The 21954-nt window shown below is 38.4% G+C and overlaps 2 long non-coding RNA genes across 2 annotated transcripts in view; one reads left to right on the top strand and one right to left on the bottom strand.

Annotated features, from left to right (window-relative positions):
- LOC106559535 overlaps positions 1 to 19570 on the top strand; it is a 167768-nt gene extending 148198 nt beyond the window's left edge. The window contains exons 4-5 of the long non-coding RNA XR_005366612.1: positions 16521 to 16612; positions 19487 to 19570. This is a non-coding gene — a long non-coding RNA (uncharacterized LOC106559535). The remainder of the gene's footprint in view (positions 1 to 16520; positions 16613 to 19486) is intronic.
- The window catches only part of LOC119873875, a 37739-nt gene extending 18108 nt beyond the window's left edge, over positions 1 to 19631 (bottom strand). Inside the window, exons 1-2 of the long non-coding RNA XR_005366613.1 lie at positions 19435 to 19631; positions 11579 to 11808 (exon numbers count right to left, since the gene is read on the bottom strand). This is a non-coding gene — a long non-coding RNA (uncharacterized LOC119873875). The remainder of the gene's footprint in view (positions 1 to 11578; positions 11809 to 19434) is intronic.
- Positions 19632 to 21954: the final 2323 nt, after the last annotated feature.

Raw genomic sequence — 21954 nt, 5'->3', positions numbered from 1 at the left:
GAGGGGTCCTTTTCACCTAGAACAATAGCCGTGCCCTTCCTCTACTCAAACACAAAAAACCTTCTCAACTCTCTCCGAGAAAATTGAGATGTTAGAATGACATCTAGGGCAATGACTCTCTAGCTCCCTCTCGAACTCTAGGACCTCCTCTCCCCCCGACTTTCCCCTCACTCAATTCCATGGCCACATAACTTTCCTCAACTTGTTTCAGTCCATGGCCTCTGCTTGCAAAGCCCTTCCCTCTGGTATCCATCCACAAGGCTTCCACCCTCACTCCCTCCAGTCCTCAGCTCAAATGTCATCACTGACATACTCGAGGACCTTTCCAGAACAAATAATCACCCCTACCTGGCTATAACCTATCCCCTTGCACTGCTTTGTTTTTCTAAATAACACTCATTTCCCATAAACACACAGTAGATTTTACTTATTTGTTCATCCTTCTCTCCTCAAACAAAAATATCAAGAAGATGGAGGACAGTCAGTAACTTTGTTTTCTTTCTACCCTTATTCCTAGAATCCAGAAAGTGCCTGACATGTAGTGGTTTCCCAATAACATTTGTTGAATTAAAAGAATAAATTTTAATGGGTTATTTTCTCCCTTCTCAGCCTAATGCCACCTCCAACCCACCTCCACATGTACACAGACCCAGCTCAATGACTTGTAAAGACCTTGCTATTTAATACAGATCAGAAAGATGCTAGTGTTAGTCCACAGACAAAGCATTCTTGGATGTGAAAGGTAAAAGTGCATCTTCCTAGGAAAGATAAAAACAAAAAACTTTTTCAGCCCTGGAGTAAGAAGCAGATGTGCAGTATATTTGGCTATGGTACTGCGGAACACTTGCTCGTGGACACTGTTCCACAGCCTGCCCATTGGATTCAGTAACTGCCGTGCCATCCTAGGAGACAGAGGCTGAAAGCAGATTCCCTTGTATATTCTTTAAATGTTATCATATATGGATCTATATGGTAAATGTTAAAGACTTCACATTATTGCGTGTATATCATCCAAATACAGTTCTATTATCTTTTCAACACATTTCTGGGATGCTTGGGTGGCTTAGTGGTTAAGCATCTGCCTTCGGCTCAGGTCGTGATCCCGAGGTCCTGGGATAGAGTTCTGCATCAGGCTCCCTGCGAGGAGCCTGCTTCTCCCTCTGCCTATGTCTGTCTCTCATGAATAAATGAATAAATGAATGAATGAATAAATAAATAAATAAAATCTTTTAAAAAAAGGTATTTCCAATGTCTAGAATGACCATGTTCTCCTATATGCAGATGCTTGGACCAGGTACACTTTTAAGAGTTTACAGGAGATGCAGTGAAGTGAGGAGTAGCTCCTTCATTCAGAGTCTGAGTGTGCTATGTGTTACATTGGTATGCTCATTATTTTGATTGACAGACCCTTACATGTAAATTCAGGTACCTGGAAATTACACCCTAAACTAAGAATGGAAAGTTGATCTCATCAAAACCACAATGAGACACCACCTCACACCAGTGCGAATGGTGAAAATTAACTAGACAGGAAACAACCAATGTTGGAGAGGATGTGGAGAAAGGGGAACCCTCTTTGCACTATTGGTGGGAATGTGAACTGGTACAGTCACTCTGGAAAACTGTGTGGAGGTTCCTCAAAGAGTTAAAAATAGACCTGCCCTACGACCCAGCAATTGCACTGCTGGGGATTTACCCCAAAGATGCAGATGCAATGAAATGCCGGGACATCTGCACCCCGATGTTTATAGCAGCAATGTCCACAATAGCCAAACTGCGGAAGGATCCTCAGTGTCCATCGAAAGATGAATGGATAAAGAAGATGTGGTCTATGTATACAATGGAATATTCCTCAGCCATTAGAAACGACAAATACTCACCATTTGCTTCGACGTGGATGGACCTGGAGGGTATTATACTGAGTGAAGTAAGTCAATCGGAGAAGGACAAACATATATGGTCTCATTCATTTGGGGAATATAAAAAATAGTGAAAGGGAATAAAGGGGAAGGAGAGAAAATGAGTGGGAAATATCAGTGAGGGTGACAGGATATGAGAGACTCCTAACTCTGGGAAAAGAACAAGGGGAAGTGGAAGGGGAGCTGGGCGGGGGATGGGGTGACTGGGTGACGGGCACTGAGGGGGGCACTTGACGGGATGAGCACTGGGTGTTATACTATATGTTGGCAAATTGAACTCCAATAAAAAAAAAATTAAAGAAAGTTGATCTCACCTTACAGGCCAACCTCAATTCAATATTATCAATGTAGCTGCCAAAAAAAAAAAAAAAAAAAATGTAGCTGTGTAGAAGGTAGTGTTGAGAAGAGTTCAGATACTGTGTCTGGGCTCACTGGAAAAGAAAGTGACATGGTCCATGCCTACCATGGATTAAAAAGAGGAAAATGACAAGCATCTGAGTCTTTATTCTCATCTTTGCTTTAGATTCCAGCAGCATTTCCAAGCCTGAGAATGTAATTACTTGAGGAGTGTTTCACAATCAGTGAGGGATGGGCACACATTTTTATTCATGCTCTATCATTTAGTTTTAAATTCCAAATAATATCAAAAGACAGGGAGATATTTTGGGCTTGGCTGAAAACAACATGCATTTTTGTTATTATTTATTTATTTATTTATTTATTTATTTATTTATTTATTTTTAGATTTTATTTATCTGTTAAAGAAAAAGAGAGCACAAGCAGGGGGAGCTGCAGAGGGAGAGGGAGAAGCAGGCTCCCCCCTGAGCAGGAAACCCAACATGGGGCTCAATCCCAGGACCCTGACATCATGACCTGAGCTGAAGGCAGACACTTAACTGAGCCACCCAGGCGCCCTGGCAATGCATTTTTAAGTGCTGAGAAACACTGCTCTACTCTACAGATTTGTAAATAAACTTCTTCCCTTTTGGCAGTGTGCATTGTTTAGTTGAACTAAGATTGAGCATTTATCCTACACCCAGTATAAGCCACTATTCTGAACATTCTCACCAGTTGACACAAAGAGCTTATAATTGCTGAATTAAATGAGAGTTCAATTTTTTTATCTTGCAAAATAAAGCTCTATACCCATTATATAGCTCAACTTTTCTCCCTTCCCCCCTTTCCTTGACAACCACCATTCTACTTCCTGGTTCTAAGACTGAATACTTTGGATACCTTATATAAGTAGGATGATTTAGTATTTACCTTTTTGTGACTTCCTTGTTTCACTGGGTAAATGTCCCCCAAAGTTCATTTGTGTTATAAAATACGACAGGATTTCCTTTTTATTTAAGGCTGAATAATAGTCCACTGTGTGCACATACACATTGTCTTGAACCATTCATCTCTCGATGCATGTTTAGGTGGCTTCCACATCTTAGTTACTGTGAATAATGCTAAAGACAACATATATGCAAATTTCCCTTCAAGATCCTGTTTTCAGTTCTTTTGAATATAGACCTAGAAGTGTGATTGCTTGATCATTTGGAAAGCCTATTTTTTATTTTTTCGAGGAAACCTCCACACAGTTTGTCATAGCAGCTCTATCAATTTACATTCCCATCAACAGTACACAGGATTCCAATTTCTTGACATCTTTGCCAACACTTGTTATTTTCTATGTTTTCCTAGTGGCCACCTTAATGAATACAATTTGGTATCATATTGTGGTTTTGATTCACATTTCCTTATTGATTGGTGATGTTAAACATTGTTGTCAGGGCACCTGGGTGGCTCAGTCAGTTAAGCATCTGACTCTTGATTTCAGCTCAGGTCATCATCTCAGAGTCATGGGACTGAGTCTTATATCAGGCTCTGCATTCAGCACGGAGTCTGTTTGGGATTCTCTCCCCCTCTTTTTCTGCCACTCCCCCCACTCAGTCTCTAAATAAATACATTAATTAATAAAATCTAAAAAAAGCCTGTAGACTATTTCTATCTCTTCTTTAGAAAAATGTCTATTCAAGTCCTTATCCCAATTTTTCATGGAATTATTAGGGGGCTTTTTGTTTTGTTTTGCTTTTTTGTTTGTTTGCTGTTGAGTTATAGGAGTTCCTTATGTATTTTGGACATTAACCCTTTATCAGATATATGGTTAGCAAAGATGTTCTCCCCTTCTGTAGGTTGCCTTTTCACATATTTTATTCTGTCCTTTGCTATACAGAAGCTTTTAGTTTGAAGCAGCCCTACTTGCTTTTGTTACCTGTGCTTTTGGTGCCATATCCATGAGATCATTGCCAAGACCAGCATCATGAAGGCTTTCCCCTGTATTTTCTTCTAGAGGTTTTATAGTTTCAGGTCTTCTACTTAAGTCTTTAATTCATTTAAGTTAATTTTTTGTGTATGGTATAAGATAAGTGTACAGTTTTAGTCTTTTGCATGAGGATATACAGTTTCCCCAATACAATTTGTTGAAAAGACTATCCTTTCTTCATGTATTCTTGGCACCCTTGTCAAAAGTCAGTTGACTATGTATGGGTCTACTTCTGAGTTTTCTATTCTGTTCCATTGGTGTATGTGACTTTATGCCAGTGCCATATTGTTTTGATTACTGCAGCTTTGTAATATATTTTAAATCAGGAAGTGTGATGCCTCCAGCTTTATTGTTCTTTCTCAATTATTTGTTGTCTTTTGTGGTTCAATATGAATTGTAAAATTGTTATTTCTCTTTCTGTTTTTTAAATGCTGCCAGGATTTTGGACATTACACTGAATCTGTTGATTGCTTTGGGTAATATGTGCATATATAACCATATGGAGTCCTCTAATCCATGAACATGGGTATCTTTACATTTGTATCTTTTCTAATTTCTTTAAATAATGTTTCATAGTTTTTAGTATACAAGTCTTTCACACTCCATAGTTATGTTTATCCCCAAGTACTTTAATTCTTTCTGGTGCACTGTAAATGGGATTGTTTTCCTCCTTTCCTTTTCAAATAGTTCATTGTTAGTGTACAGAAATATGACTAAAGTCTGTATGCTGATATTATATTCTGCAGCTTTACTGGATCTGTTTATTAGTTTAATCAGTTTTGTGATAGAGTCTTTAGGGTTTTCTATGTATAAGATCATATCATCTGTTAACAGGAACACTTTTTCTTGTCTAATTTCAATACCTTTTATTTCTTTTTTCTTAACTCCCTGCTCTGGCTGGGACTTTGAGTACTATATTGAACAGAAGTGGTTAATGTAGGCATTCTTACTTGTTTCTGATCTTGGAGAAAAAGTTTTCAGTTTTTCACTATTAAGAATATTAGCTGTAGTTTTTTTATATTCATTTGGTCTTTACTATTTTGAAGTACTTTCCTTCTATTCCTAGTTTGTGGAGAGTTTTTAACATGAAATGGTATTGAATTTTGTCAAATGTTTTACTGTATCTGTTGAGATGATCATGTGATTTTTAGACTCAATTCTATGAATGTAGTATATCACATTGATTTTTGTATGTTGAACTATCCTTACATCCCTGGGATGAATCCCACTTGCTCATGGTATATGATTCTTTTTATGTGCTGTGGAAGTCAGTTTTTTAGTACTTTATGAGGATTTTTACATCTATATTCAGCATTATTATTGGCCTTTGTTTTCTTTTCTTGTGATATCCTTACTGGCTTTGGTATCAGGCTAATGCTGGCCTCGTGAAATGAGTTTGAAAGTGTTTCCTCTTATTCAATTTTTTGAAAGAGTTTGAGGAGAATTGATGCTACTAATCTTTCATTAAGTATTTGGTAAAATTTACTAGCAGAGCCATGTAATCTGGCTTTTCCTTGTTAGGAGATGTTTTATTATAACTTCAGTCTTCACACTGGCTATACATCTGTTCAGATTTGCCATTTCGTCATGACTTAGTTTTGGCAGGTTGTATGTTACCAAGAATTTGTTTATTTGTTCTATATTGTTGACATATAATTGTTTATAGTTATCTAATATGAGCTTTTTTTATCTCTTTGGCATTAGTTGTAAATTCTCTTCTTTCATATCTGATTTTATTGATTTGGGCCTTTTCTCTTTTTTCCGTAGTTAGTTGAGCTATGGGTTTGCCAACTTATTAATCTTTTTAAAAATCTCACTCTTAATTTTATTGATTTTTTATGGTTTTCTGGGTTTTATTTAATTTATTTCTGCTCCAATCTTTGTTATTTTGTTTCTTCTGCTAATTCGGGGCATAGTTTGTCCTCCTCTTTCTAGTTCTTTGAGGCAGAAACATAGGTTACTGATTTGAGGTCTTTCTTCATTTTTAATGTAGGCATTTATTGCTATGAACTTACAATTAGTACTGCTTTTGCTGTATATAATATAATTCAGTATATTGTGTTTTCATTCTTATTTCTCTCAAGATATTTTTCTAATACCCCTTGTGATTTCTTCCTTAATTTATTGGTTGTTCAAGAGAGTGGCATTTAATTTCCAGTTCATTTTTTAATGACGCTGTTAAAGCCAATTATTATAAACATGCTTTAAGAAAAACACAGAAACAAGGATTCTGATATTCTCCGAGTAATAATGGAATTCTCCGAGTAATAATGGAAATTCACACCTCTTCTGTACAAGTGAATTTTTTATACCTAGCTTCAGGAATTTCTGATAAGAACCATAAATCTGACACTAAAAGGCTTTCATTCTGATTCTTAACACCCTTAATACTTGTGGTATATCTAAGACAAACATTCTTAGCTTCATCTTTCTCTGTCCAGTTCCAACTGCTTTCATAGTTCAGAGCCTTGTCTCATCATGAACCCTGAGTCACCAGTTTCTTATCCTGCCCAAATTCTTTGCTGACCATTACTAATTGAAGACCTAGGGTCTCTGGCTACAGCATGATTTTTAAGAGCTAGAGTTAAATTCAAGCTTATGGATCTCATGGTTTTCTGTTTCTATATTAAAGAAGATGAGACATATAATTTCTTATGTCCACAGTCTAAAAGTAGAATAAGATAAATTGTATTATCTGCCCTTAAGTAGTATTCTTTCATAGACTGAATATATATAGTAAATAATACCCAATTTTAGTAGTCAGATAAAATTCTGAGTGATCCATAGAAAGAAGCAAAATTTTTCTTTACACCTAACTGTAATGTATGTAGAAAACTAAATATTGTAATCATTTCTGCCACAATTTATCAGTATCTCACTACAAATGTAATCAGAATTATGACAAATTCCACATACATACATTTGTATATGTGTAAGGAGTTTGGGAAGCTAATTCTAAATTGTTATGGAAAGAGTCATGACTACTGAAGAAACTGATAAAAATAAATAAAAAAAACAACCAAGATGAAAGGCCCTTAACTTACCAGATATTGTGACTTATAGAATACTTTTTAAGAAAGGATGGTATTGGAGCAAGCACAGACAAATAACCAAAGGAACAAAATAGACAGCCCAGAACAGAAATACATTTAGGAGTGAAACCTTCGACCTCCATACTGAGCCTAGACAGTGAGAACTAAAATCACACCTATTGACATTATTAATACGACTGTGCTATTCCATTGTCTTCATAGCATTTCTTCACTCTTTCTTACCCAAGTGAGTGGTTCGGTAGTTTATTACAAGAATTTTCCCAATGACCAAACAATTCTTAGAAGGAAAGTATCAATAGTTTACACTCTAAGATTCTTTGAAACTATTGCCTCAAAATCCTCCTCCTGCTTTTTCCTCCAACTCTTAACTATCATTATTCTGACCCAATCCCAACCACATCTCAGTGAAAGAGTGGCCTTACACAAAATTTTCAATTCTTGATAACTTCTAATAAGACAATATACAAGAATATCTTTATGATCTTGGGACAAGAAAGTGTTTTTTAATACAAGATACAATAAACCCAAAATACAGGAAATAAAATTGATTAACCTCATTAAATTTAGAATTCTAGTTTATCAACACTCATTATAAAAAAAAGTGAAAAGATAAACCACAAATTATAAGAGGAAACTAGCAATACATATAATACATAAAGAATTAGAATCATAAGCACAGAAAGAATTCCTACTCATCGACAAGATAAAAAAGCTAAAAAAAAAAATGCAAGCCCATAATTGGAGAGGGAAATAAGCATGCGAAAAGATGCTTAATCTCATTTATAATCAGAAGAATGCAAATTAAACCATACTAGGAAACCATTTTACACACAACTGATTACTAAAAATTTAAAGGTCAGATATTACCCAATGTTGGCAAGGATGCGGAACAGAAATTTTACACTATACCACTAGCCTTGTAACTATATAAAACTACTTTGGAAAATCAAATGGCATTATCTGACACATAATATACTTACTCTACTTCTTAGCAATTTTTAAAATATTTTTCTTACTTTTTTTTCCAAGCATTTTAGTTATTTACTTTGTAAGATTGCTTCAGAAAAACAGAAGGGGCAGTCATAGTCTTCTAAGACTTTAAATGGTCCAGTTCTCCATTTTAGCATCCATTCTCCTTCCACTCTAAAATGAGGCTAACGTGTCAAGCAGGGCAAAGGAGAAGGAAGGGAAAATTGCTATTTCCGCACAAGTGTCTGTGTCCAAATTGGAAAGCACCTAGAGATTTCACTTCTCCTCTAGATCTTGTAGTCATGAATGGGACACTAGTTGGAGAAGTTAAACCTTGAAAGGAAGCAAGCAGTGATTCATCAGTGCCACAGTCTGCAGTAATTCCAGTAACAATACAATCTGTCTCTTTGACTCTGTCTGGGGAGGTAAATGTAGGCATGGTGTCTGTCAACAGTTAAGGTCTCCTTCTTTCAAGCTGTGGGAGAAAAATTCAAGACAGACTTTTCCCCTCTTCATACTTGAATGGGAATATTTTATTTCAGTAGAGCGAAGACTCACCAAAAAGGTGCTGTTTTTCTATCATTTCTGCCTCTGCTCTGAATTCCCACAGCTCTTTGAACCACTAATTAGACCCCTCTTGAAGTTAGGGAGACATTGCAGATTTCCATCCTTCTAAATTGTAGACCTTTTTAGGGAATCTTCATATCCTTTAACACAGTGCCTTGCTGGTAGTTTGCACTAAACTGATGTTCTTTGACTTGAATTCATTCAGCAAATGTTGTAGCTCCATATGGCATATTTACATTGCAGTGACCAACTGCCACCTTCTTGCTAGTGAAGAACAGGTTGATAGCAAAGGTGTTTGAGTTATTTGGGTATCTACTTTTTTTAAGATTTTATTTATTTATTCATGAGAGGCACAGAAAGAGAACTAGAGACATAGGTAGAGGGAGAAGCAGGCTCCCTGTGGGGAGCCTGATGCGAGACTTGATCCCAGGACCCCGAGATCATACCCTGAGCCAAAGGCAGACGTTCAACCACTGAGCCATCTAGGTGCCCCTGTTGTGTATCTCCTAATAAAGATTCTAATATCCTCAGATGAGTCTAAAGCAGTCCTTCTGAGAATTAATTTTATAAAATCTCACAATTTTCCCACCTTGAGCTCTGTCTCCCATCTGGTAAATGATACGTGAAGGGAAATTAAATGCCTGTTGTAAATAACTGCATGATATTTTAAAGAGAAAAAACACCTGGAAATGAAAACATAACTGCATCTCTTTAGAGATTCTGTGATTATTGATACTCTTTCTTCTAAATAGCATTCCTGCATTTCAAACTGAAGCAAGTCATGAGCTTGCTAAGGAAAATAGGGTACATGGCTGTCACTTTGAAATCAAATTAAGTAAATGGTGCCCTAATGGCCTAAAAGAATTAATGTACCTCCAACATGGGAGCTATTTCCTTCAGGGAAATAAGGTCCTTATTAATCTGGACAAAAGATTCATGAAAAAAAAAAAGGCAGGTATCAAGAGTGTGATCCCCATTTTGGGGACAGAGCAACCAAGACAGAGGAAATTGAAATGACTGACCTTTGTCATAAAGGGAGATATGTCAGAGCTAATTATGTAGACCGTTTTGTCTTCCTATTTAAAATTTTCATACTTCAGCAATTAGAAATCACTTATACTCTCAGTGCTATATTAATTTGGATTTAGATTCTTGGATTTAGAGGCTGTCAGAGATTAAGCAGCCTTGGAAGCCAACATCTTCATTTTTCAGATGAGGAAACTGATACTCAGAGATGTGATAAAGTTTGTCCAAAGTGTCTGTCTGTCTGTCTTTCACAAACACACACACACACACACACACATCAAAGTCTGACACTAAGTCCAGTACTCTTTAGTGATACTGTATTTTGGATAAAAGGATTCTTTTTCTTTTAATTCTGGTTTATTTAATTTCTTTTCTATAGTGCACATGTATTATACTCATGTGAATTTTTTAAGTAAGTTGTAAAAGTTTTAAAATGTGTTTACCTCACACCACATTACTTCCAAAACTTCTTTTCTGATATTAACATGTATACCCAAATACATACATGAATATATATCCAGCCACTGAAGGATACACTCTCCTCGGGGTACCTATAATACCCAATGCATGCTTCATCATTGTGTTAAGCACCTTCATAAAGATCTATTTACTTACCTGTCACCATTACTCTGTTAGTCCACTGAGGGTGGAAACTGGGTATTTTTGTAAGATTTTATACCCCAAAATCTTAATAATAAGTAAATATTGTTGAAGCATTAGATGATTTATAATTTACCCATTCCATAATAACTTTTAATCATTGATCCATGACAATATATGAAGCTAATTGGTGTTTTAGGTTATTTAATAAACAGCAAACCTTGGATTTTCTGGAACAGGACCTCCTGAAAGAGTTAAACAGTAGTATCTCCTCCCTCTGTCTCAAAGGAAGAAGTATCCTATAGCTTGTCAAACCCAACTCCTCCATCTGGGTATAGAGTCTTATCACATCATCCAGGCATTGTTTTATTAATCACTCCTAGATCCTCAGTCTCTTCACTCATGTGACTGCCTAAAACAAACTTGAGGACTTTTACTTCACTGTATGGCCCCCCCCAAAACTACTATTCAATTCTTCTTTCTCACCCTCACACCTCTAATGATCTATACTTCCTCTTTCTATTTATTGAGTATTCTTTTCCCTTTCTCCATTGTGTATTTGAAATATAAAATGAATGAATGAGTGAATGAATGAATGAATGAATGACTATGAGAACTTCAGCAGCTAAGCCTGTCTACTTGAGCTGCAGCCTCAATGGCCTCAACCTGTCTCAGTGTCCTGGACCCTTCCAGGTCTCCACACTTAACTCTCAATTCACATGAGTCTATAGTTTCTTATGTTCTTATGGAGACCTGTTCTTGCTCCTTGTCTCTGATCCTGCTTTTGAGTCCTATTTACTTGGGAAGGATTGAGAAGGAACGAGGGGGTAGTTCTAGCTGCTCTGGTAAAAAATAAGTCTTACATAACCCATCCTCCAGGTATGTAAACCAAAACACAGATCTCCCTTACAGCTTCTCTGAAAGGTTGGTCCTAGCATCACCACAAATGAGATTGGAAGTGAAACCCTGTCAAGTAAAAGAAGTTTAAAAAAGGAAGGGATCCTATTTAAGAGATCAGTTCTTTCATTTAGAATACTGGCATGTCATCTGACATAGAAAGCTCCCATTGTTCTTGTACCCCAGGTCTAACTACATTTTCCGAAGCTGTTCTGTGTTACCCCGGCACTTACAGAAAACAGATGTCCTGGGTGATGGCAGCCACTCCCATAAACCTCCTCCCATTTTCTCTTGAGTCTTTCTTCTTTCTTCCTTTTCAGTCTGTAGCCAAAACGCCCTCTGCTCTGGCTACATTAGCCCTTGTGAGATTTCAGATCATGGAGCTATCTAAAACATCTTATGAACTGTCCTCCAGGATCTTCTGAATCCCAGTACAGCCCCTGGGATGGCCACAGCAGTTACCCTGTTGTGGAAATATAAACAGAAGCTACTGACTTTTTGCCAGGAAGAGTACACTATACTGAAGTACCAACTGAGGCACCCAACCAGCAGTGTCAGTTTGGTCAAAGTCCTTAACCTTAATGAACTTTAGTGTCTTTAGTAGAAGAACTAAATATTGGGTGTTATAATAAGTAGGGAAATTTTGACTGAAGTGACAACAAATTGCATATGCTTAAGAAATAGTTATTTTAATTTAGTGTATGATTTCCAATCCTATCTATATCATACCAGTGGTTTATCACAAGTGGAAATGTGCATATCCTCTGTGATTTCTGTCATGATATCTGACTACGGTAGTTAAAATGCCTTACATGTACATAACTTTGGAAAGCCATGTGTCAAATTTTCTTCCTTTTATCAGTTTTATTCATTGTATAAATTTTGTTCTATAAAAGATTCATTTATAAGTGTAAGGAATAATTACTATGTGCTATGATGTGCAAGGTATTATGTTAGCCACTGGAGATAGAGTTGTGAACGAGATAAACATTATCACTGTGTTCATGGAGTTTAGAGGCCTATGGAAAGGTTAACAAGCACAGGGTAAGCATCAGAGCCAAAGCAAAGTGCATATGAAAAGACCTGTGTGTCACAGAATTCTCCTCTGCCTAGTAACCCTGGCTCCCCTGATAGCATAAGAGGAGCAGCTGCAATCTTGAGCACGGTGGGGGGGGGGGGGGGGGGGGCCTGCATATGGCAAAAAAGTGCTGAGCTGCCTTTGAGAGCCAAGAACATAGAAAAAGATTCTTATAGGTACTAGTACTTCTAATGCTGGCTTTCTTCTTCTATGATGATGGGATAGTAACTGGTGAAACCATGACTGTCCCACACTTAAAAGACTCTGTCGGGTCAGGAAAAGCTTGCTGTGCATCCTCATGCTTATGGAAATTACCTACTCCCTATTTCCATCAACCAGAGAATCTGGCCTGAGTACCAGAAGAATGTCATAAAATTCATGATTTTTCCATCTTCTCCCTATACCTAATGAACCCCAATTGATTTTCATGAAGCTAATTCTGTGTCAGCCCCTTTTTATGCCTTAGAGGTAGAGGAGTATTGGTGCTGTGCGGGGCAGCTCAAGGATTTGGACTTTAAACATTAAGACAAGCATAACTGCTCAACCTCACCTTCAAATTCTGTGGTGTGTTCTGAGAGGGAGCGTGGGAAGCTTGAGGAAGAAAGAAGCTAGAGTGTATGGCAAAAAAGGAAGAAGAAAGAAAGAAAGAAAGAAAGAAAGAGAGAAAGAAAGAAAGAAAGAAAGAAAGAAAGAAAGAAAGAAAGAAAGAAAGAGGGAGGGAGAGAGAAAGAGAGAAAGAAAGAGAGAAAGGGAAAGTAATCACATAGATGGGGTTCAGATTATGGGAGCCTTATGACCATGTTAAAAAAAAATTGAGTCTTATATAAAAGGCAAAGGGAAATGTACTGTCATTTTTTTAAAGGTTCAGGAAAGCAAATGAATTCAAAGTATAAAACAAATCTCAGAGTGATACAAACATTCTGCTGAAAAAAAGAAAACACCTCAATGTGATCATTTGATGGCTATGACTTCTCTTTGATCAGCAACTGAAGGAGACATGAGGAAACATTGGGTTCTTATCTTTACACTATTCACTGGGAGAGAAATAGCTTCATTGGGTCACCAAGTGGGAAACTTGGATTCAGCCTGGAAAGATCATGTGGTTTTTTTCCCGCTGGCGGGCAGGTGATTCAAGCAATCAAGACAGAGGGACAGTATCACAGAACAAGTGTATCTGAATGAACATATACATATACATGGACATACATATGCAGTTGACATTGAAGAACAAGGCTTTGAACTGAGCAGGTCCACTTATACACTGATTTTTTAAAAATAAATACAGTACATTGCTATACATGTATTTTTTCTTCATTGTGATTTTCCTACTATTTTCTCTAGCTTACTTTATGGTAAGAATATTGTATATAATATAACATATAAACCCTGTTAGTTGACTGTTTATGTTGTCAGGAAGGCTTCTGTTCAGCAGTAGGCTATTGGTAGTTAAATTCTGAGGGAATCAAAAGTTGTATGTGGATTTTTGAACTGCATGGAGGGCTCATGCCCCTAACCCCCACATGGTTCAAGGGCCAGCTATATGTGTAATACAGACATAATATAATGTAATACATGTATTGTAATATACATAAATACACACATATATTTCATACCATCTTACTGCCTTCTAAGGCAATTCTATCTCGGTAGACATTGGGGTTAAGAGGCATGTAGGGGAGGTGTCAGTGGCAAAAGACCCAGTGACTGGCTATTGAAGAGAAAAACACATGAGTTCATTAAACAAAAATTCACTGCATGACTTATTTTCCAGACAGCATTTTAAATCATGAAAGATATAGCAGGAAATAGAACACACAAAATTTCCCACCCTTGTGAAGCTTCTGAAGGAGGGAGGCAGATAATGGACCTAGAAGCAAGGAAATATATAGGACAAGTACAATGCTGCAAAATTAAGTAAGACTGAGAGAGAGAGAGAGAGAGAGAGAGAGAGCACTATGGCAAAGGAGCCCTCACAGATGAGATGGGGTTTGAGCAAAAAGCCTGAGGGAGGATGGTAGCCATGTAGACTTCCAAGGAAGAGACTCTGAGCAGTAGCAGCCATGCGGACCAGGCCCTGAAGCAGTCACGCGCTGGTGTGGAGGACATGGAGAGGTCAGAAAAGGAGCAGGGTGCTGGCTCATCTTCAGTAAGGAGTTTTATTAAACTGGTTTTTTTTTTCAAAGATTTTATTCATTTATTCATGAGAGACACAGAGAGAGGCAGAGACACAGGCAGAGGGAGAAGCAGGCTCCCTGCAGGGAACCTGATGCGGAACTTGATCCCAGGACCCCAGGATCACGCCCCAAGCCAAAGGCAGATGCTCAACCACTGAGCCACCCAGGTATGCCTAAATTATTTGTTATATGATGTGCAGTGTATGATCTCCATTTCCTTCTTCAGTAAAATCCTCTCAATGGGCTTTTGCCAGGGGGACAAATGTAGTAAATGAGTGAGTCCTCTTTTACTATTGGTCCTGAGCTGTAAATTCAGGCTGTGGTAAGAGAACCCAAAATACCTGGATTAAAATAAGACTGTGAGTAAAGGATAGCTATATTGAAGGAGAGGTTACATTTTAAAAATAGTTGCAGGCTTCAGGAGCACACAGTTGGCTCAAGGAAGTGAACTCATGAACCACACAGAGATCTCCAGTGATGGTAGGAGAATTCGCCTGATTAAACATCGTATCTTCGTGACTTTGAACAGAACACCATCCTGGGAGTTGCATTCTCTATTTTTCTGAATGTTGTAGGTACAAAGGGTGAGCCCATTCCTATAGACTTGCTACAGAAGAATCCTCCCACCCAAACTTCAGCCCCAGGGTTTGGTTGGAGAAGAGCTCCTCCCCATTCCCAGATCCAGGGGCAAACCCTGGGTGACTCAAGTGACATCATTACCTACTGCTGTTGGTCGCAATGGTCAGGGGTGGCACACAGCCTCAGCTAGTTGAATCAAAGTGACCCTCAAAACATTTGCTTCAGAATTCTGAATGCTTGTTGACTAGGGCTGCCATAATAAAGTACCATAGACTGGATGGTTTGAACAAAGGAAGTTCATTTTCTCAAAATTATGGAGTTTAGAAGTCTGAGGTCAAGGTGTTGGCAGGGCTGGTTTCTCTCAAGGCTGCTACTCTCCTTGGCTAAGGAGATGGACATCTTCTCCTATTGGGGTCTCCATATGGTCTTCCTTCCATGAGGTTCTGTCTCCTAATGTCATCTTCTTATGAGGACACCAGTCCTATTGATTTGAGGCCCTCCCTAATGACTTCATTTTAACTGAATCACCTCTTTAAATAAGTTCCTATTTCCAAATACAGTTACATACTGAGCTAGTGGGAAATTGTGACTTCAGCATATCAATTTGAAGAGGACACAATTCAGCCCATAGAGTGGGACAAAGACTAATTTTCCTGGAAGCCAGCCTTAGAGGTTTTCTCTTTTCCTCAGAAAATAGTGGTATGGGGATGTGAGGTGTTCAAGGAAGCAGCAGTTCTGTGACTTAGAAGGACCATGGAAGGGCAAATGATTTTCTTGTGAAATGCTCTCAGAGTACTTTTTTCTTGATTCCTTACACCACAGAACAGTGTTAAGGAAGTTTCATCAAGGAAAGAGTCACAACGCTGCCAGAATAGCTGAGTTGAAGAGTCCAAGTTCAGAACTACTCTATCATGTTGTTCCCCAATCATGTCCTATTTCTCTGTTTCAAACATGAGAAAACTTCTAGATGGGAACAGCTTAGAAATAGAGATATGCTGTTGAAATTATGGTTTATTGACATTACATTATCAACATGTGAGAACTTTAACGTTAGAAACTACTGTCAAACATATGCAACGTGAAAACAGTTTCAGAGGACGAAACACTTTGAAGGATGAAACTCAAAAACTCAACACATTAAAATTAAGCAAGTACCTTAGTCACCCGACGGGGGCTATGTGGTCTCTCCGTTTGACTCTTATGTTGCAGAAGATTAAGTGGCAATGAAGCGGAGTTTTCTTGTCTTTAGTGGTAAAGCATGACGTTCCTTCCTCTCAGGGTACCGAGACATTTTATTTATTCACTTGTTGTGCTAACAAGCTTTTCTCTCTTCTTTCACTTCAGGTCAGAAACCTTTGCCCCAGTGCTGCCCCTGTTCCGGTTTAACTTTAGTCGGTGGCCAAGACTGTCACGTCCCTGTCTCACCCTAGTCAAAAGTAAGCATTATCCTTCCAGAAGCATCTTCCAAGAAGAAATTGTATACCACCCTGATGAACTCACACCAGTGGGTTTAGGGTATTTTTAAGCAGATAAGAGGACAGAGGGGGATAGGCATATTTTCTCTATGGTCCACAATGTGAACACTAGGCAGTCTTCATTCTTCAGATGAAAGAGCCAGCTATAGAGAAAAATGACAGATTACATCTGCCTCTTGGTACAATTGAATTACATGTTGGATCACAGATCTACCTGGCTTTTTACACAGTTGCATTAATGTGTGGGGTTGCTTGTTTGGTGCATTTCATTAAATATCTCTTGCAAAGTCAGCTATGGAAGAATTTCCACTAAAATTTAATTCAAAAGCAAAACAACTCATAAATGATTTTCAACCTTTATGGGTAATTCCCCTTAATGCTTTCCAGTAGAACAGGAAAGTGCATTTACCAAGAATATTTTATGCTTTGAAAGTATTGTCTATGGTCATATTAGTAAGAACCTTTAAATAAGCATTTAATGTTGAAGAACTAAGACAAAATATGTGTATATATATGTGTGTGTGTGTGTGTATAATATGTGTGTATATATACACATATAAAATATGTTTATATATATGATATATATATATCATGCCTCCCTACTGATAATGCAGTTTGCCACAGTTGATTTTTATGTGTCTTTTTAACTAGAGAGAGAAAGCAGCATTGTCTGATAGAAATGTGATATAAGCAACGTATGTCATTTGAAATTATGTATTTGCCATAGTTTTAACAAGTAGAAAGAAATGGTTAAGATTAATTTTAATATTATATATATTTAATGCATATGCAGTATACATTACATCAAAGTATTCTATTTTATTACATCCATATATTGCACTATATCCAAAATACTACTTTTAAATAATCTTATAAAAAATTATTATTTACATGCTTTCCATTCTTTCCTCAAACTAAATCATTAAATCTGGGGTATATTTCACACTTAGGTCACATCTCAATTCAGACTAAGCACTTGTCAAGTGCTCAATAGCCACATGTGTCTAATGGCTGCCATATTTGGCAATGAGAGTGTGGAAATATGTTTGTATATTCTCGGACTTACAAGGGTATTGTATGTTACCATTTATATAAGCCTTTGATCTTGATATGTTTATAAGGCCAGAACTTCTTTTGAGAGAAAGAAAGAGGGTGTGCATTATTTTTATCTCTCCAAATAATTGCGACTGATCATTCTGAAAAATCATATTCATAAGCTCATACTTTTTTTTGTAAAGAAAGAACTGCATGAAACTTGTCAAACACCAGCTCCCCAAATGTCAGCAATATAACCCTTGAGAAGATAAAGCTGAATTGCTTATTACAGTAATGGAGAATACCACCTTGCCTTTGACAGGATCTTGGAAAGGAAAGGCAAAATCAAAATTTATTGAGAGTGGAAAGTTTGTTCTAAAAAGGGTCTTCCAATGCGGGGACTTGATTAGAGGTGGTTAAGGATCATCATAAAGGTCTACAATTGGTGGGAAGAGTAATGGTTTTGGAGGCAAGGGAGTCAAAGAATCTGAGGGCAAAAAATATTTGTTGTTGCTTTTTCTTGAAAATTGATGGATATTTCATAAAGTTCTTGTAATGAATAATCTCATTAATTTACTTGGGCAAGACTCTCTTGGAAGAGTACAGCTATGCTAATGAAGATAAGGAATACTTAATATGTTAGTCATGTTAGTATAGACAGTAAACTGTGTGAGAGAGGAATAGGTAGTTTTGGTTCTCAGGGTGTGTGTGTATGTGTGTGTGCGTTCATCACAATACAGACAGATGTCCAGCAAAGAGGAGATCTCTCCTTTTTCACTTATCTGACAAATCCAAGAAACATTTACACACATAACTCTATCTTTGCATGGCCACTTCCATATAACCAAATACGGAAAATCAAGTAATTATAGGATAAATTGGTAAAATGTTTTAAAAACAGAAATCTCTTCTTGAACCCAAGTGATCTAGTTCAACTGCCCACGTGCTTGAGGTTGGCTTCCTTCACCATACATCAAATATTTAGATAGCTCCTCAGCTGTTCTAAGGAGCACTGTGATTTCTTAGCAGTGAGTAAGGCACAGAAAGTACCTACCCTCTGGAAGCTTATATTGTAGTCAGGAGAACGGGGTAGTTTTTAAAAGGAAACAAAAAAGGAAGCAACATAATGGGTTACTGGTCTAGGTGTGCTACATAAGAAGTAAAAAGGCACTTAGAACCCTGGGGCCCTGGGGGTAAAGAGGTCCCAGAGAGGACTCTTGTAAGGAGGTCACATTGATTTGTTGTCTCATAAAGGCAGAGCAGGAACCAGCATGAGAAGGGCAAGGATTGTAGTCATCTATGGCAGAGTGTTCTCAGCTTGGAGGAGCCAAGTGCAAATGTCCTAAGGCAGGAAAGGATTTAGGACTTTCAGGAAACAGAAAGAAGGCTGATGTAGCTAAAGTTTAGTAGGTAAGTTTAATAGGATTGATGCAAAATGAGTTTAGAGAAGTTTTGGCAATTGTCAGATAGTATTAGGCCTAGTACTCAGGGGTGCTTCTATCACACAGGTTCTGAGCTTCCTTTCATCTTTCCTCCTCCTGTCTTGAAATTCTTAACAGTTTTTTGACCAGTGAGCTCCTCTGTTCAAAAATTATTCACATGGAATGTCACAAATGATGTAGCTAGTCCTACTGGTAAACCCTAGTAAGGATTTCAATTCAATATTGCATGATATCGGGTAGTTTTTTTGCCCCCCTTCCCATATTCTGGAAACCTGGAAGTAATCAGTGCAAGGCTTATATACTTACTCTCTGTGGTCTCAAAGCCTCAAATTCCTTGTCTTGTTGCTCTGCTTTACAGGGTTTTCAGTCCAAATGGCACCCTAGGGTCCAAAATGACTTCCAGTGCTTGAGTTCTTAAACCTCTTCCCGGCCATGATCAAGGTCAGTCACTTACTGTACCATTTTCACCCACATCCCATTGACTACATCTAGAAAATGGCTGTCTCTAGCTGCAAGGCAGTCTGGGAAATGAAGTCTTTATTCCAGAAAGCCATATGCCCAACTAAAAACTAGGATTTCTTTTTCCATATGAAAAGAAGAAACAGATAGGGGACTATTGTCAGCACTGCTTTGCACTCTCACTTCTTCCTTGGGCCTGAAGTATTCATTCATTTACACGTGTATTCATTTATACACTTATTCACTCAACATTAATTCACTCAGAAATGTTAATGAGAATCTATTTGTGCCAGGCTGTATACTAGTGACTGAGGAAAAGAAAATGGTTAAGAGTTACCTTCGAAAATATAGTAGGAGGAGGGGGAAAGACCACAGATAATTACACTATAACATCACAAGTACCAGAATAAACTGTCTAGACAGATAAGGTCATGAATAAGCAACTGGAGGTGTGGATAAAGCTGCACAGAGATGAGTGACATGTACATTTGGTTTGACAAAGATAGACAGACAAAGAAGGGGAACGTATTTCTAAGTTACACCTTGTACTGTAAGAGGATGATTTTGAAATAATATGGATTTTTGCAGCTCAGTTGTAGTGATTAGTGAGACTTGATAAATAAAACATGGCGCAGCCGATGGTTTGGTTAAACCACTTAGTGATCACTAGGGCCCCACACAATGCTTTTGGCTGTCGCCATCAGAACCCAGGTAAAAAGATGCTGATATAAATGGATTGGCTAGGTTGCAGTTCGGTTTGCCAGCAAACATAACCTGTAAAGCAAAGAAATAGAACAGCTGATGAGAGTCAGGCACTGCCTTTATACACCATGCCTCTAGCCCCACACCCACCCAACTGAAAAACCCTGCCTCTGCCCTCAACCCCTGGTCCCCTCGGCCAGAGGAGACCCTACAAACCAGCAGCTTCCCAAACGGCCCTGGGTTTGCAGGAGAACCTCTTGTCCCAAACACCCCCCTCCACTTCGGGAAACAATACTCCCATATCTAGTAATGGCTTGCTCCTCTTTTCCCAGAAAAAAAATTAAAAAATAAATAAATAAAGCAAAATCTTGGAGAACAGCGTCAAGCTTCAGAGAACACACAAAGGGATTCCTCAATTGGGAAAATCTGGTTATATTCAGACTTCTCAGACTTTTACAATTCATTCTCTGGAGCTACAGTCATACCCCCACTCTAAGGATGGCTGTTACTGTCACAGCGGTGACCCTCCTGCGCCACTATTTTCTTCTGGGGGAAAAAAAAAAGGAGCTCTGTGATAAATCACATCTGCAAGATGTGTTTCATATGTCAAGCACACATTGCTTCTAAATCAAATGCTGATACATGACTTATTCCGTCAAAAGTAAGCAGAATGCTATAATTTATAATCATCTTGAAGCACACTGCAGAGAAAATGAAAGCAGACCATTAAATTTTAATGCCTTTTCGGCTCTCGGAGAAGAGGGTTTCTGGCCACGTTTGAAGCAGGGTAATGTTTCCAACAGCATCGTGCACGCCCCCTCCACCCCCCACCCCAAAAAAACAGTTTGTTTGCCAACACTGGTGGAAACTAATTGAAAAAATGATTTAGCTGTCACAAGCTGCCACCGGTCAGGAAGTTCTCCCGCGACACGAGGGGAGGCAGAGGTGCCCAGCCCCGTTTCGCTCTCGGACAAGTGTGTGTGGTTGTGCGAGCCAGCTCCCCGCAGCAGGGCTGGGAGCAGATATTCATCGGGGTGTCATCTCCGCTTAGGCTCTTGTCCTGCACACCTATTCATCTGTGCTAAGTGAACAGCAGCATCGGCTCAAATTAAGCTGGCTTGAAAACAGCCACTGTTAATAATTTCTGCTGTGATTCAACTTAGCTTTGGCTAACAGGTGAAGATGTTTCATAACGGAGGCAATTACAGCTCCGAGAGCTCCTTCCCGCTGCCTGTTTAATCAGAGGAATGGACCGTCAGCTCCGGCGCGAAGGGCCGCGCAGCCACCGCGGGCTGCACTCATCCGTTATCTGCTAGATTGAACAAGCTGCCTGCCGGGGACAGATGCTTAGTGCAGTGATTAGAATATAAAGCAATTGCAAAGGCTGAGGGGATGGGAGTCGGTCTCCGTTATCTCAACTTACTACAGGCTTTCCTGGTCAGATAACAAGTCTTCCAAACCAGTCTTTGTAGACGAGAAATCATATGTATATCAATGCATGAAGACTCATGCATATTCATTCATCTGTGCCCTGTGTGAATTTTCCATTTAGACCGAGGAACTAAAAAAAAAAAAAAAAAAAGGTTAGAGGGGGAGGGTCTTCAATTCTCTGCAGATTTAGTGCCTTGTACAAGCGATTTTTCGTGACAAGATAGGGACGCTAAG

Source organism: Canis lupus, chromosome 11 (genome assembly GCF_011100685.1).
Source record: "Canis lupus familiaris isolate Mischka breed German Shepherd chromosome 11, alternate assembly UU_Cfam_GSD_1.0, whole genome shotgun sequence".
Classification (NCBI taxonomy): Eukaryota; Metazoa; Chordata; class Mammalia; order Carnivora; family Canidae; genus Canis; species Canis lupus.
The sequence above is the reverse complement of the archived record's forward strand: the minus strand, read 5'-3'. Positions and strand labels throughout refer to the sequence as shown.